We start from the raw sequence: 15594 nt of genomic DNA, 5'->3' as shown, positions 1-15594 counted from the left end.
TCTACAAATAATGGCGTATCGCGTCTGGTGAAAGGGGCAGAGGAAAATGGTAGATGTGACTGTGGTTTAACGGAGAGACACGGGCAGGAGTAACTATGACTCTCTTAAGGTAACTAAACGCCTCGTCAATAGGCGAAATACATCGGCAAAGTCGAAAAGATCCCGGCAGGAGTACTGTGAAAGTCTTTATGTCAACAGATATTAGCGTATCGCTTCAGGAGAATTGGCCAGAGTAAGCTTGTAGATGTGAATGTTGTAAAATGGGGAGCGACAGCAAGGGGTAACTATGACTCTCTTAAGGTATCCAAATGCCTGGTCAACAGGCGAAATACATCGGCAAACTCGAGAAGCTCCCGGCAGGAGTACTGTGATAATCTTTAGGTTGACTGACAATGGCGTATCGCTTCAGGTGAACTGGCCAGAATAAGATTGAAAATGTGACTGGTAAAACGGGGAGCAACTGACAGGAGTAAGTATGACTCTCTTAAGGTAGCCAAATGCCTCGTCAACAGGCGAAATACATTGGTAAACTGGAGGAGCCCCTAGCAGGAGTACTTTGAAAGTCATGATGTCGACAAATAATGGCGTATCGCGTCTGGTGAAAGGGGCAGAGGAAAATGGTAGATGTGACTGTGGTTTAACGGAGAGACACTGCAGGAGTAACCATGACTCTCTTAAGGTAGGCAAACGCCTCGTCAATAGGCGAAATACATCGGCAAAGTCGAAAAGCTCCCGGCAGGAGTACTGTGAAAGTCTTTATGTCAATAGATATTAGCGTATCGCTTCAGGAGAATTGGCCAGAGTAAGCTTGTAAATGTGCCTGTTGTAAAATGGGGAGCAACAGCAAGGGGTAACTATGACTCTCTTAAGGTAACCAAATGCCTCGTCAACAGTCGAAATACATCGGCAAACTCGAGAGCTCCCGGCAGGAGTACTGTGAAATTCTTTAGGTTGACCGATAATGGCGTATCGCTTCAGGTGAACTGGCCAGAATAAGATTGAAAATGTGACTGTGGTAAAACGGGGAGCAACTGACAGGAGTAACTATGACTCTCTTAAGGTAGCCAAATGGTTCGTCAACAGGCGAATTACATTGGTAAACTGGAGGAACCCCTAGCAGGAGTACTGTGAAAGTCATAATTTCGACAAATAATGGCGTATCGCGTCTGGTGAAAGCGGCAGAGGAAAATCGTAGATGTGACTGTGGTTTAACGGGGAGCAACTGACAGGAGTAACTATGACTCTCTTAAGGTAGCCAAATGCCTCGTCAAGTGGCGTATCGCTTCAGGTGAACTGGCCAGAATAAGATTGAAAATGTGACTGTGGTAAAACGGGGAGCAACTGACAGGAGTAAGTATGACTCTCTTAAGGTAGCCAAATGCCTCGTCAACAGGCGAAATACATTGGTAAACTGGAGGAGCCCCTAGCAGGAGTACTTTGAAAGTCATGATGTCGACAAATAATGGCGTATCGCGTCTGGTGAAAGGGGTAGAGGAAAATGGTATATGTGACTGTGGTTTAACGGAGAGACACTGGCAGGAGTAACTATGACTCTCTTAAGGTAGCCAAACGCCTCGTCAATAGGCGAAATACATCGGCAAAGTCGAAAAGCTCCCGGCAGGAGTACTGTGAAAGTCTTTATGTCAATAGATATTAGCGTATCGCTTCAGGAGAATTGGCCAGAGTAAGCTTGTAGATGTGCCTGTTGTAAAATGGGGAGCAACAGCAAGGGGTAACTATGACTCTCTTAAGGTAACCAAATGCCTCGTCAACAGGCGAAATACATCGGCAAACTCGAGAGCTCCCGGCATTAGTACTGTGGAATTCTTTAGGTTGACCGATAATGGCGTATCGCTTCAGATGAACTGGCCAGAATAAGATTGAAAATGTGACTGTGGTAAAACGGGGAGCAACTGACAGGAGTAACTATGACTCTCTTAAGGTAGCCAAATGGTTCGTCAACAGGCGAAATACATTGGTAAACTGGAGGAACCCCTAGCAGGAGTACTGTGAAAGTCATAATTTCGACAAATAATGGCGTATCGCGTCTGGTGAAAGCGGCAGAGGAAAATCGTAGATGTGACTGTGGTTTAACGGGGAGCAACTGACAGGAGTAACTATGACTCTCTTAAGGTTGCCAAATGCCTCGTCAAGTGGCGTATCGCTTCAGGTGAACTGGCCAGAATAAGATTGAAAATGTGACTGTGGTAAAACGGGGAGCAACTGACAGGAGTAAGTATGACTCTCTTAAGGTAGCCAAATGCCTCGTCAACAGGCGAAATACATTGGTAAACTGGAGGAGCCCCTAGCAGGAGTACTTTGAAAGTCATGATGTCGACAAATAATGGCGTATCGCGTCTGGTGAAAGGGGCAGAGGAAAATGGTATATGTGACTGTGGTTTAACGGAGAGACACTGGCAGGAGTAACTATGACTCTCTTAAGGTAGGCAAACGCCTCGTCAATAGGCGAAATACATCGGTAAAGTCGAAAAGCTCCCGGCAGGAGTACTGTGAAAGTCTTTATGTCAATAGATATTAGCGTATCGCTTCAGGAGAATTGGCCAGAGTAAGCTTGTAGATGTGCCTGTTGTAAAATGGGGAGCAACAGCAAGGGGTAACTATGACTCTCTTAAGGTAACCAAATGCCTCGTCAACAGGCGAAATACATCGGCAAACTCGAGAGCTCCCGGCATTAGTACTGTGAAATTCTTTAGGTTGACCGATAATGGCGTATCGCTTCAGGTGAACTGGCCAGAATAAGATTGAAAATGTGACTGTGGTAAAACGGGGAGCAACTGACAGGAGTAACTATGACTCTCTTAAGGTAGCCAAATGGTTCGTCAACAGGCGAAATACATTGGTAAACTGGAGGAACCCTTAGCATGAGTACTGTGAAAGTCATAATTTCGACAAATAATGGCGTATCGCGTCTGGTGAAAGCGGCAGAGGAATATCGTAGATGTGACTGTGGTTTAACGGGGAGCAACTGACAGGAGTAACTATGACTCTCTTAAGGTAGCCAAATGCCTCGTCAAGTGGCGTATCGCTTCAGGTGAACTGGCCAGAATAAGATTGAAAATGTGACTGTGGTAAAACGGGGAGCAACTGACAGGAGTAAGTATGACTCTCTTAAGGTAGCCAAATGCCTCGTCAACAGGCGAAATACATTGGTAAACTGGAGGAGCCCCTAGCAGGAGTACTTTGAAAGTCATGATGTCGACAAATAATGGCGTATCGCGTCTGGTGAAAGGGGCAGAGGAAAATGGTAGATGTGACTGTGGTTTAACGGAGAGACACTGGCAGGAGTAACTATGACTCTCTTAAGGTAGGCAAACGCCTCGTCAATAGGCGAAATACATCGGCAAAGTCGAAAAGCTCCCGGCAGGAGTACTGTGAAAGTCTTTATGTCAATAGATATTAGCGTATCGCTTCAGGAGAATTGGCCAGAGTAAGCTTGTAGATGTGCCTGTTGTAAAATGGGGAGCAACAGCAAGGGGTAACTATGACTCTCTTAAGGTAACCAAATGCCTCGTCAACAGGCGAAATACATCGGCAAACTCGAGAGCTCCCGGCAGGAGTACTGTGAAATTCTTTAGGTTGACCGATAATGGCGTATCGCTTCAGGTGAACTGGCCAGAATAAGATTGAAAATGTGACTGTGGTAAAACGGGGAGCAACTGACAGGAGTAACTATGACTCTCTTAAGGTAGCCAAATGGTTCGTCAACAGGCGAATTACATTGGTAAACTGGAGGAACCCCTAGCAGGAGTACTGTGAAAGTCATAATTTCGACAAATAATGGCGTATCGCGTCTGGTGAAAGCGGCAGAGGAAAATCGTAGATGTGACTGTGGTTTAACGGGGAGCAACTGACAGGAGTAACTATGACTCTCTTAAGGTAGCCAAATGCCTCGTCAAGTGGCGTATCGCTTCAGGTGAACTGGCCAGAATAAGATTGAAAATGTGACTGTGGTAAAACGGGGAGCAACTGACAGGAGTAAGTATGACTCTCTTAAGGTAGCCAAATGCCTCGTCAACAGGCGAAATACATTGGTAAACTGGAGGAGCCCCTAGCAGGAGTACTTTGAAAGTCATGATGTCGACAAATAATGGCGTATCGCGTCTGGTGAAAGGGGTAGAGGAAAATGGTATATGTGACTGTGGTTTAACGGAGAGACACTGGCAGGAGTAACTATGACTCTCTTAAGGTAGGCAAACGCCTCGTCAATAGGCGAAATACATCGGCAAAGTCGAAAAGCTCCCGGCAGGAGTACTGTGAAAGTCTTTATGTCAATAGATATTAGCGTATCGCTTCAGGAGAATTGGCCAGAGTAAGCTTGTAGATGTGCCTGTTGTAAAATGGGGAGCAACAGCAAGGGGTAACTATGACTCTCTTAAGGTAACCAAATGCCTCGTCAACAGGCGAAATACATCGGCAAACTCGAGAGCTCCCGGCATTAGTACTGTGGAATTCTTTAGGTTGACCGATAATGGCGTATCGCTTCAGATGAACTGGCCAGAATAAGATTGAAAATGTGACTGTGGTAAAACGGGGAGCAACTGACAGGAGTAACTATGACTCTCTTAAGGTAGCCAAATGGTTCGTCAACAGGCGAAATACATTGGTAAACTGGAGGAACCCCTAGCAGGAGTACTGTGAAAGTCATAATTTCGACAAATAATGGCGTATCGCGTCTGGTGAAAGCGGCAGAGGAAAATCGTAGATGTGACTGTGGTTTAACGGGGAGCAACTGACAGGAGTAACTATGACTCTCTTAAGGTTGCCAAATGCCTCGTCAAGTGGCGTATCGCTTCAGGTGAACTGGCCAGAATAAGATTGAAAATGTGACTGTGGTAAAACGGGGAGCAACTGACAGGAGTAAGTATGACTCTCTTAAGGTAGCCAAATGCCTCGTCAACAGGCGAAATACATTGGTAAACTGGAGGAGCCCCTAGCAGGAGTACTTTGAAAGTCATGATGTCGACAAATAATGGCGTATCGCGTCTGGTGAAAGGGGCAGAGGAAAATGGTATATGTGACTGTGGTTTAACGGAGAGACACTGGCAGGAGTAACTATGACTCTCTTAAGGTAGGCAAACGCCTCGTCAATAGGCGAAATACATCGGCAAAGTCGAAAAGCTCCCGGCAGGAGTACTGTGAAAGTCTTTATGTCAATAGATATTAGCGTATCGCTTCAGGAGAATTGGCCAGAGTAAGCTTGTAGATGTGCCTGTTGTAAAATGGGGAGCAACAGCAAGGGGTAACTATGACTCTCTTAAGGTAACCAAATGCCTCGTCAACAGGCGAAATACATCGGCAAACTCGAGAGCTCCCGGCATTAGTACTGTGGAATTCTTTAGGTTGACCGATAATGGCGTATCGCTTCAGGTGAACTGGCCAGAATAAGATTGAAAATGTGACTGTGGTAAAACGGGGAGCAACTGACAGGAGTAACTATGACTCTGTTAAGGTAGCCAAATGGTTCGTCAACAGGCGAAATACATTGGTAAACTGGAGGAACCCCTAGCAGGAGTACTGTGAAAGTCATAATTTCGACAAATAATGGCGTATCGCGTCTGGTGAAAGCGGCAGAGGAAAATCGTAGATGTGACTGTGGTTTAACGGGGAGCAACTGACAGGAGTAACTATGACTCTCTTAAGGTAGCCAAATGCCTCGTCAAGTGGCGTATCGCTTCAGGTGAACTGGCCAGAATAAGATTGAAAATGTGACTGTGGTAAAACGGGGAGCAACTGACAGGAGTAAGTATGACTCTCTTAAGGTAGCCAAATGCCTCGTCAACAGGCGAAATACATTGGTAAACTGGAGGAGCCCCTAGCAGGAGTACTTTGAAAGTCATGATGTCGACAAATAATGGCGTATCGCGTCTGGTGAAAGGGGCAGAGGAAAATGGTATATGTGACTGTGGTTTAACGGAGAGACACTGGCAGGAGTAACTATGACTCTCTTAAGGTAGGCAAACGCCTCGTCAATAGGCGAAATACATCGGTAAAGTCGAAAAGCTCCCGGCAGGAGTACTGTGAAAGTCTTTATGTCAATAGATATTAGCGTATCGCTTCAGGAGAATTGGCCAGAGTAAGCTTGTAGATGTGCCTGTTGTAAAATGGGGAGCAACAGCAAGGGGTAACTATGACTCTCTTAAGGTAACCAAATGCCTCGTCAACAGGCGAAATACATCGGCAAACTCGAGAGCTCCCGGCATTAGTACTGTGAAATTCTTTAGGTTGACCGATAATGGCGTATCGCTTCAGGTGAACTGGCCAGAATAAGATTGAAAATGTGACTGTGGTAAAACGGGGAGCAACTGACAGGAGTAACTATGACTCTCTTAAGGTAGCCAAATGGTTCGTTAACAGGCGAAATACATTGGTAAACTGGAGGAACCCTTAGCATGAGTACTGTGAAAGTCATAATTTCGACAAATAATGGCGTATCGCGTCTGGTGAAAGCGGCAGAGGAATATCGTAGATGTGACTGTGGTTTAACGGGGAGCAACTGACAGGAGTAACTATGACTCTCTTAAGGTAGCCAAATGCCTCGTCAAGTGGCGTATCGCTTCAGGTGAACTGGCCAGAATAAGATTGAAAATGTGACTGTGGTAAAACGGGGAGCAACTGACAGGAGTAAGTATGACTCTCTTAAGGTAGCCAAATGCCTCGTCAACAGGCGAAATACATTGGTAAACTGGAGGAGCCCCTAGCAGGAGTACTTTGAAAGTCATGATGTCGACAAATAATGGCGTATCGCGTCTGGTGAAAGGGGCAGAGGAAAATGGTATATGTGACTGTGGTTTAACGGAGAGACACTGGCAGGAGTAACTATGACTCTCTTAAGGTAGGCAAACGCCTCGTCAATAGGCGAAATACATCGGCAAAGTCGAAAAGCTCCCGGCAGGAGTACTGTGAAAGTCTTTATGTCAATAGATATTAGCGTATCGCTTCAGGAGAATTGGCCAGAGTAAGCTTGTAGATGTGCCTGTTGTAAAATGGGGAGCAACAGCAAGGGGTAACTATGACTCTCTTAAGGTAACCAAATGCCTCGTCAACAGGCGAAATACATCGGCAAACTCGAGAGCTCCCGGCATTAGTACTGTGGAATTCTTTAGGTTGACCGATAATGGCGTATCGCTTCAGGTGAACTGGCCAGAATAAGATTGAAAATGTGACTGTGGTAAAACGGGGAGCAACTGACAGGAGTAACTATGACTCTCTTAAGGTAGCCAAATGGTTCGTCAACAGGCGAAATACATTGGTAAACAGGAGGAACCCCTAGCAGGAGTACTGTGAAAGTCATAATTTCGACAAATAATGGCGTATCGCGTCTGGTGAAAGCGGCAGAGGAAAATCGTAGATGTGACTGTGGTTTAACGGGGAGCAACTGACAGGAGTAACTATGACTCTCTTAAGGTAGCCAAATGCCTCGTCAAGTGGCGTATCGCTTCAGGTGAACTGGCCAGAATAAGATTGAAAATGTGACTGTGGTAAAACGGGGAGCAACTGACAGGAGTAAGTATGACTCTCTTAAGGTAGCCAAATGCCTCGTCAACAGGCGAAATACATTGGTAAACTGGAGGAGCCCCTAGCAGGAGTACTTTGAAAGTCATGATGTCGACAAATAATGGCGTATCGCGTCTGGTGAAAGGGGCAGAGGAAAATGGTATATGTGACTGTGGTTTAACGGAGAGACACTGGCAGGAGTAACTATGACTCTCTTAAGGTAGGCAAACGCCTCGTCAATAGGCGAAATACATCGGCAAAGTCGAAAAGCTCCCGGCAGGAGTACTGTGAAAGTCTTTATGTCAATAGATATTAGCGTATCGCTTCAGGAGAATTGGCCAGAGTAAGCTTGTAGATGTGCCTGTTGTAAAATGGGGAGCAACAGCAAGGGGTAACTATGACTCTCTTAAGGTAACCAAATGCCTCGTCAACAGGCGAAATACATCGGCAAACTCGAGAGCTCCCGGCATTAGTACTGTGGAATTCTTTAGGTTGACCGATAATGGCGTATCGCTTCAGGTGAACTGGCCAGAATAAGATTGAAAATGTGACTGTGGTAAAACGGGGAGCAACTGACAGGAGTAACTATGACTCTCTTAAGGTAGCCAAATGGTTCGTCAACAGGCGAAATACATTGGTAAACTGGAGGAACCCCTAGCAGGAGTACTGTGAAAGTCATAATTTCGACAAATAATGGCGTATCGCGTCTGGTGAAAGCGGCAGAGGAAAATCGTAGATGTGACTGTGGTTTAACGGGGAGCAACTGACAGGAGTAACTATGACTCTCTTAAGGTAGCCAAATGCCTCGTCAAGTGGCGTATCGCTTCAGGTGAACTGGCCAGAATAAGATTGAAAATGTGACTGTGGTAAAACGGGGAGCAACTGACAGGAGTAAGTATGACTCTCTTAAGGTAGCCAAATGCCTCGTCAACAGGCGAAATACATTGGTAAACTGGAGGAGCCCCTAGCAGGAGTACTTTGAAAGTCATGATGTCGACAAATAATGGCGTATCGCGTCTGGTGAAAGGGGCAGAGGAAAATGGTATATGTGACTGTGGTTTAACGGAGAGACACTGGCAGGAGTAACTATGACTCTCTTAAGGTTGGCAAACGCCTCGTCAATAGGCGAAATACATCGGCAAAGTCGAAAAGCTCCCGGCAGGAGTACTGTGAAAGTCTTTATGTCAATAGATATTAGCGTATCGCTTCAGGAGAATTGGCCAGAGTAAGCTTGTAGATGTGCCTGTTGTAAAATGGGGAGCAACAGCAAGGGGTAACTATGACTCTCTTAAGGTAACCAAATGCCTCGTCAACAGGCGAAATACATCGGCAAACTCGAGAGCTCCCGGCATTAGTACTGTGGAATTCTTTAGGTTGACCGATAATGGCGTATCGCTTCAGGAGAACTGGCCAGAATAAGATTGAAAATGTGACTGTGGTAAAACGGGGAGCAACTGACAGGAGTAACTATGACTCTCTTAAGGTAGCCAAATGGTTCGTCAACAGGCGAAATACATTGGTAAACTGGAGGAACCCCTAGCAGGAGTACTGTGAAAGTCATAATTTCGACAAATAATGGCGTATCGCGTCTGGTGAAAGCGGCAGAGGAAAATCGTAGATGTGACTGTGGTTTAACGGGGAGCAACTGACAGGAGTAACTATGACTCTCTTAAGGTAGCCAAATGCCTCGTCAAGTGGCGTATCGCTTCAGGTGAACTGGCCAGAATAAGATTGAAAATGTGACTGTGGTAAAACGGGGAGCAACTGACAGGAGTAAGTATGACTCTCTTAAGGTAGCCAAATGCCTCGTCAACAGGCGAAATACATTGGTAAACTGGAGGAGCCCATAGCAGGAGTACTTTGAAAGTCATGATGTCGACAAATAATGGCGTATCGCGTCTGGTGAAAGGGGCAGAGGAAAATGGTATATGTGACTGTGGTTTAACGGAGAGACACTGGCAGGAGTAACTATGACTCTCTTAAGGTAGCCAAACGCCTCGTCAATAGGCGAAATACATCGGCAAAGTCGAAAAGCTCCCGGCAGGAGTACTGTGAAAGTCTTTATGTCAATAGATATTAGCGTATCGCTTCAGGAGAATTGGCCAGAGTAAGCTTGTAGATGTGCCTGTTGTAAAATGGGGAGCAACAGCAAGGGGTAACTATGACTCTCTTAAGGTAACCAAATGCCTCGTCAACAGGCGAAATACATCGGCAAACTCGAGAGCTCCCGGCATTAGTACTGTGGAATTCTTTAGGTTGACCGATAATGGCGTATCGCTTCAGGTGAACTGGCCAGAATAAGATTGAAAATGTGACTGTGGTAAAACGGGGAGCAACTGACAGGAGTAACTATGACTCTCTTAAGGTAGCCAAATGGTTCGTCAACAGGCGAAATACATTGGTAAACTGGAGGAACCCCTAGCAGGAGTACTGTGAAAGTCATAATTTCGACAAATAATGGCGTATCGCGTCTGGTGAAAGCGGCAGAGGAAAATCGTAGATGTGACTGTGGTTTAACGGGGAGCAACTGACAGGAGTAACTATGACTCTCTTAAGGTAGCCAAATGCCTCGTCAAGTGGCGTATCGCTTCAGGTGAACTGGCCAGAATAAGATTGAAAATGTGACTGTGGTAAAACGGGGAGCAACTGACAGGAGTAAGTATGACTCTCTTAAGGTAGCCAAATGCCTCGTCAACAGGCGAAATACATTGGTAAACTGGAGGAGCCCCTAGCAGGAGTACTTTGAAAGTCATGATGTCGACAAATAATGGCGTATCGCGTCTGGTGAAAGGGGCAGAGGAAAATGGTATATGTGACTGTGGTTTAACGGAGAGACACTGGCAGGAGTAACTATGACTCTCTTAAGGTAGGCAAACGCCTCGTCAATAGGCGAAATACATCGGCAAAGTCGAAAAGCTCCCGGCAGGAGTACTGTGAAAGTCTTTATGTCAATAGATATTAGCGTATCGCTTCAGGAGAATTGGCCAGAGTAAGCTTGTAGATGTGCCTGTTGTAAAATGGGGAGCAACAGCAAGGGGTAACTATGACTCTCTTAAGGTAACCAAATGCCTCGTCAACAGGCGAAATACATCGGCAAACTCGAGAGCTCCCGGCATTAGTACTGTGGAATTCTTTAGGTTGACCGATAATGGCGTATCGCTTCAGGAGAACTGGCCAGAATAAGATTGAAAATGTGACTGTGGTAAAACGGGGAGCAACTGACAGGAGTAACTATGACTCTCTTAAGGTAGCCAAATGGTTCGTCAACAGGCTAAATACATTGGTAAACTGGAGGAACCCCTAGCAGGAGTACTGTGAAAGTCATAATTTCGACAAATAATGGCGTATCGCGTCTGGTGAAAGCGGCAGAGGAAAATCGTAGATGTGACTGTGGTTTAACGGGGAGCAACTGACAGGAGTAACTATGACTCTCTTAAGGTAGCCAAATGCCTCGTCAAGTGGCGTATCGCTTCAGGTGAACTGGCCAGAATAAGATTGAAAATGTGACTGTGGTAAAACGGGGAGCAACTGACAGGAGTAAGTATGACTCTCTTAAGGTAGCCAAATGCCTCGTCAACAGGCGAAATACATTGGTAAACTGGAGGAGCCCCTAGCAGGAGTACTTTGAAAGTCATGATGTCGACAAATAATGGCGTATCGCGTCTGGTGAAAGGGGCAGAGGAAAATGGTATATGTGACTGTGGTTTAACGGAGAGACACTGGCAGGAGTAACTATGACTCTCTTAAGGTAGCCAAACGCCTCGTCAATAGGCGAAATACATCGGCAAAGTCGAAAAGCTCCCGGCAGGAGTACTGTGAAAGTCTTTATGTCAATAGATATTAGCGTATCGCTTCAGGAGAATTGGCCAGAGTAAGCTTGTAGATGTGCCTGTTGTAAAATGGGGAGCAACAGCAAGGGGTAACTATGACTCTCTTAAGGTAACCAAATGCCTCGTCAACAGGCGAAATACATCGGCAAACTCGAGAGCTCCCGGCATTAGTACTGTGGAATTCTTTAGGTTGACCGATAATGGCGTATCGCTTCAGGTGAACTGGCCAGAATAAGATTGAAAATGTGACTGTGGTAAAACGGGGAGCAACTGACAGGAGTAACTATGACTCTCTTAAGGTAGCCAAATGGTTCGTCAACAGGCGAAATACATTGGTAAACTGGAGGAACCCCTAGCAGGAGTACTGTGAAAGTCATAATTTCGACAAATAATGGCGTATCGCGTCTGGTGAAAGCGGCAGAGGAAAATCGTAGATGTGACTGTGGTTTAACGGGGAGCAACTGACAGGAGTAACTATGACTCTCTTAAGGTAGCCAAATGCCTCGTCAAGTGGCGTATCGCTTCAGGTGAACTGGCCAGAATAAGATTGAAAATGTGACTGTGGTAAAACGGGGAGCAACTGACAGGAGTAAGTATGACTCTCTTAAGGTAGCCAAATGCCTCGTCAACAGGCGAAATACATTGGTAAACTGGAGGAGCCCCTAGCAGGAGTACTTTGAAAGTCATGATGTCGACAAATAATGGCGTATCGCGTCTGGTGAAAGGGGCAGAGGAAAATGGTATATGTGACTGTGGTTTAACGGAGAGACACTGGCAGGAGTAACTATGACTCTCTTAAGGTAGGCAAACGCCTCGTCAATAGGCGAAATACATCGGCAAAGTCGAAAAGCTCCCGGCAGGAGTACTGTGAAAGTCTTTATGTCAATAGATATTAGCGTATCGCTTCAGGAGAATTGGCCAGAGTAAGCTTGTAGATGTGCCTGTTGTAAAATGGGGAGCAACAGCAAGGGGTAACTATGACTCTCTTAAGGTAACCAAATGCCTCGTCAACAGGCGAAATACATCGGCAAACTCGAGAGCTCCCGGCATTAGTACTGTGAAATTCTTTAGGTTGACCGATAATGGCGTATCGCTTCAGGAGAACTGGCCAGAATAAGATTGAAAATGTGACTGTGGTAAAACGGGGAGCAACTGACAGGAGTAACTATGACTCTCTTAAGGTAGCCAAATGGTTCGTCAACAGGCTAAATACATTGGTAAACTGGAGGAACCCCTAGCAGGAGTACTGTGAAAGTCATAATTTCGACAAATAATGGCGTATCGCGTCTGGTGAAAGCGGCAGAGGAAAATCGTAGATGTGACTGTGGTTTAACGGGGAGCAACTGACAGGAGTAACTATGACTCTCTTAAGGTAGCCAAATGCCTCGTCAAGTGGCGTATCGCTTCAGGTGAACTGGCCAGAATAAGATTGAAAATGTGACTGTGGTAAAACGGGGAGCAACTGACAGGAGTAAGTATGACTCTCTTAAGGTAGCCAAATGCCTCGTCAACAGGCGAAATACATTGGTAAACTGGAGGAGCCCCTAGCAGGAGTACTTTGAAAGTCATGATGTCGACAAATAATGGCGTATCGCGTCTGGTGAAAGGGGCAGAGGAAAATGGTATATGTGACTGTGGTTTAACGGAGAGACACTGGCAGGAGTAACTATGACTCTCTTAAGGTAGCCAAACGCCTCGTCAATAGGCGAAATACATCGGCAAAGTCGAAAAGCTCCCGGCAGGAGTACTGTGAAAGTCTTTATGTCAATAGATATTAGCGTATCGCTTCAGGAGAATTGGCCAGAGTAAGCTTGTAGATGTGCCTGTTGTAAAATGGGGAGCAACAGCAAGGGGTAACTATGACTCTCTTAAGGTAACCAAATGCCTCGTCAACAGGCGAAATACATCGGCAAACTCGAGAGCTCCCGGCAGGAGTACTGTGAAATTCTTTAGGTTGACCGATAATGGCGTATCGCTTCAGGTGAACTGGCCAGAATAAGATTGAAAATGTGACTGTGGTAAAACGGGGAGCAACTGACAGGAGTAACTATGACTCTCTTAAGGTAGCCAAATGGTTCGTCAACAGGCGAAATACATTGGTAAACTGGAGGAACCCTTAGCATGAGTACTGTGAAAGTCATAATTTCGACAAATAATGGCGTATCGCGTCTGGTGAAAGCGGCAGAGGAATATCGTAGATGTGACTGTGGTTTAACGGGGAGCAACTGACAGGAGTAACTATGACTCTCTTAAGGTAGCCAAATGCCTCGTCAAGTGGCGTATCGCTTCAGGTGAACTGGCCAGAATAAGATTGAAAATGTGACTGTGGTAAAACGGGGAGCAACTGACAGGAGTAAGTATGACTCTCTTAAGGTAGCCAAATGCCTCGTCAACAGGCGAAATACATTGGTAAACTGGAGGAGCCCCTAGCAGGAGTACTTTGAAAGTCATGATGTCGACAAATAATGGCGTATCGCGTCTGGTGAAAGGGGCAGAGGAAAATGGTATATGTGACTGTGGTTTAACGGAGAGACACTGGCAGGAGTAACTATGACTCTCTTAAGGTAGGCAAACGCCTCGTCAATAGGCGAAATACATCGGCAAAGTCGAAAAGCTCCCGGCAGGAGTACTGTGAAAGTCTTTATGTCAATAGATATTAGCGTATCGCTTCAGGAGAATTGGCCAGAGTAAGCTTGTAGATGTGCCTGTTGTAAAATGGGGAGCAACAGCAAGGGGTAACTATGACTCTCTTAAGGTAACCAAATGCCTCGTCAACAGGCGAAATACATCGGCAAACTCGAGAGCTCCCGGCATTAGTACTGTGGAATTCTTTAGGTTGACCGATAATGGCGTATCGCTTCAGGTGAACTGGCCAGAATAAGATTGAAAATGTGACTGTGGTAAAACGGGGAGCAACTGACAGGAGTAACTATGACTCTCTTAAGGTAGCCAAATGGTTCGTCAACAGGCGAAATACATTGGTAAACAGGAGGAACCCCTAGCAGGAGTACTGTGAAAGTCATAATTTCGACAAATAATGGCGTATCGCGTCTGGTGAAAGCGGCAGAGGAAAATCGTAGATGTGACTGTGGTTTAACGGGGAGCAACTGACAGGAGTAACTATGACTCTCTTAAGGTAGCCAAATGCCTCGTCAAGTGGCGTATCGCTTCAGGTGAACTGGCCAGAATAAGATTGAAAATGTGACTGTGGTAAAACGGGGAGCAACTGACAGGAGTAAGTATGACTCTCTTAAGGTAGCCAAATGCCTCGTCAACAGGCGAAATACATTGGTAAACTGGAGGAGCCCCTAGCAGGAGTACTTTGAAAGTCATGATGTCGACAAATAATGGCGTATCGCGTCTGGTGAAAGGGGCAGAGGAAAATGGTATATGTGACTGTGGTTTAACGGAGAGACACTGGCAGGAGTAACTATGACTCTCTTAAGGTAGGCAAACGCCTCGTCAATAGGCGAAATACATCGGCAAAGTCGAAAAGCTCCCGGCAGGAGTACTGTGAAAGTCTTTATGTCAATAGATATTAGCGTATCGCTTCAGGAGAATTGGCCAGAGTAAGCTTGTAGATGTGCCTGTTGTAAAATGGGGAGCAACAGCAAGGGGTAACTATGACTCTCTTAAGGTAACCAAATGCCTCGTCAACAGGCGAAATACATCGGCAAACTCGAGAGCTCCCGGCATTAGTACTGTGGAATTCTTTAGGTTGACCGATAATGGCGTATCGCTTCAGGTGAACTGGCCAGAATAAGATTGAAAATGTGACTGTGGTAAAACGGGGAGCAACTGACAGGAGTAACTATGACTCTCTTAAGGTAGCCAAATGGTTCGTCAACAGGCGAAATACATTGGTAAACTGGAGGAACCCCTAGCAGGAGTACTGTGAAAGTCATAATTTCGACAAATAATGGCGTATCGCGTCTGGTGAAAGCGGCAGAGGAAAATCGTAGATGTGACTGTGGTTTAACGGGGAGCAACTGACAGGAGTAACTATGACTCTCTTAAGGTAGCCAAATGCCTCGTCAAGTGGCGTATCGCTTCAGGTGAACTGGCCAGAATAAGATTGAAAATGTGACTGTGGTAAAACGGGGAGCAACTGACAGGAGTAAGTATGACTCTCTTAAGGTAGCCAAATGCCTCGTCAACAGGCGAAATACATTGGTAAACTGGAGGAGCCCCTAGCAGGAGTACTTTGAAAGTCATGATGTCGACAAATAATGGCGTATCGCGTCTGGTG

The sequence above is a fragment of the Schistocerca americana genome, chromosome X, assembly GCF_021461395.2.
Source record: "Schistocerca americana isolate TAMUIC-IGC-003095 chromosome X, iqSchAmer2.1, whole genome shotgun sequence".
Classification (NCBI taxonomy): Eukaryota; Metazoa; Arthropoda; class Insecta; order Orthoptera; family Acrididae; genus Schistocerca; species Schistocerca americana.
Note: the sequence above shows the minus strand (reverse complement) of the source record.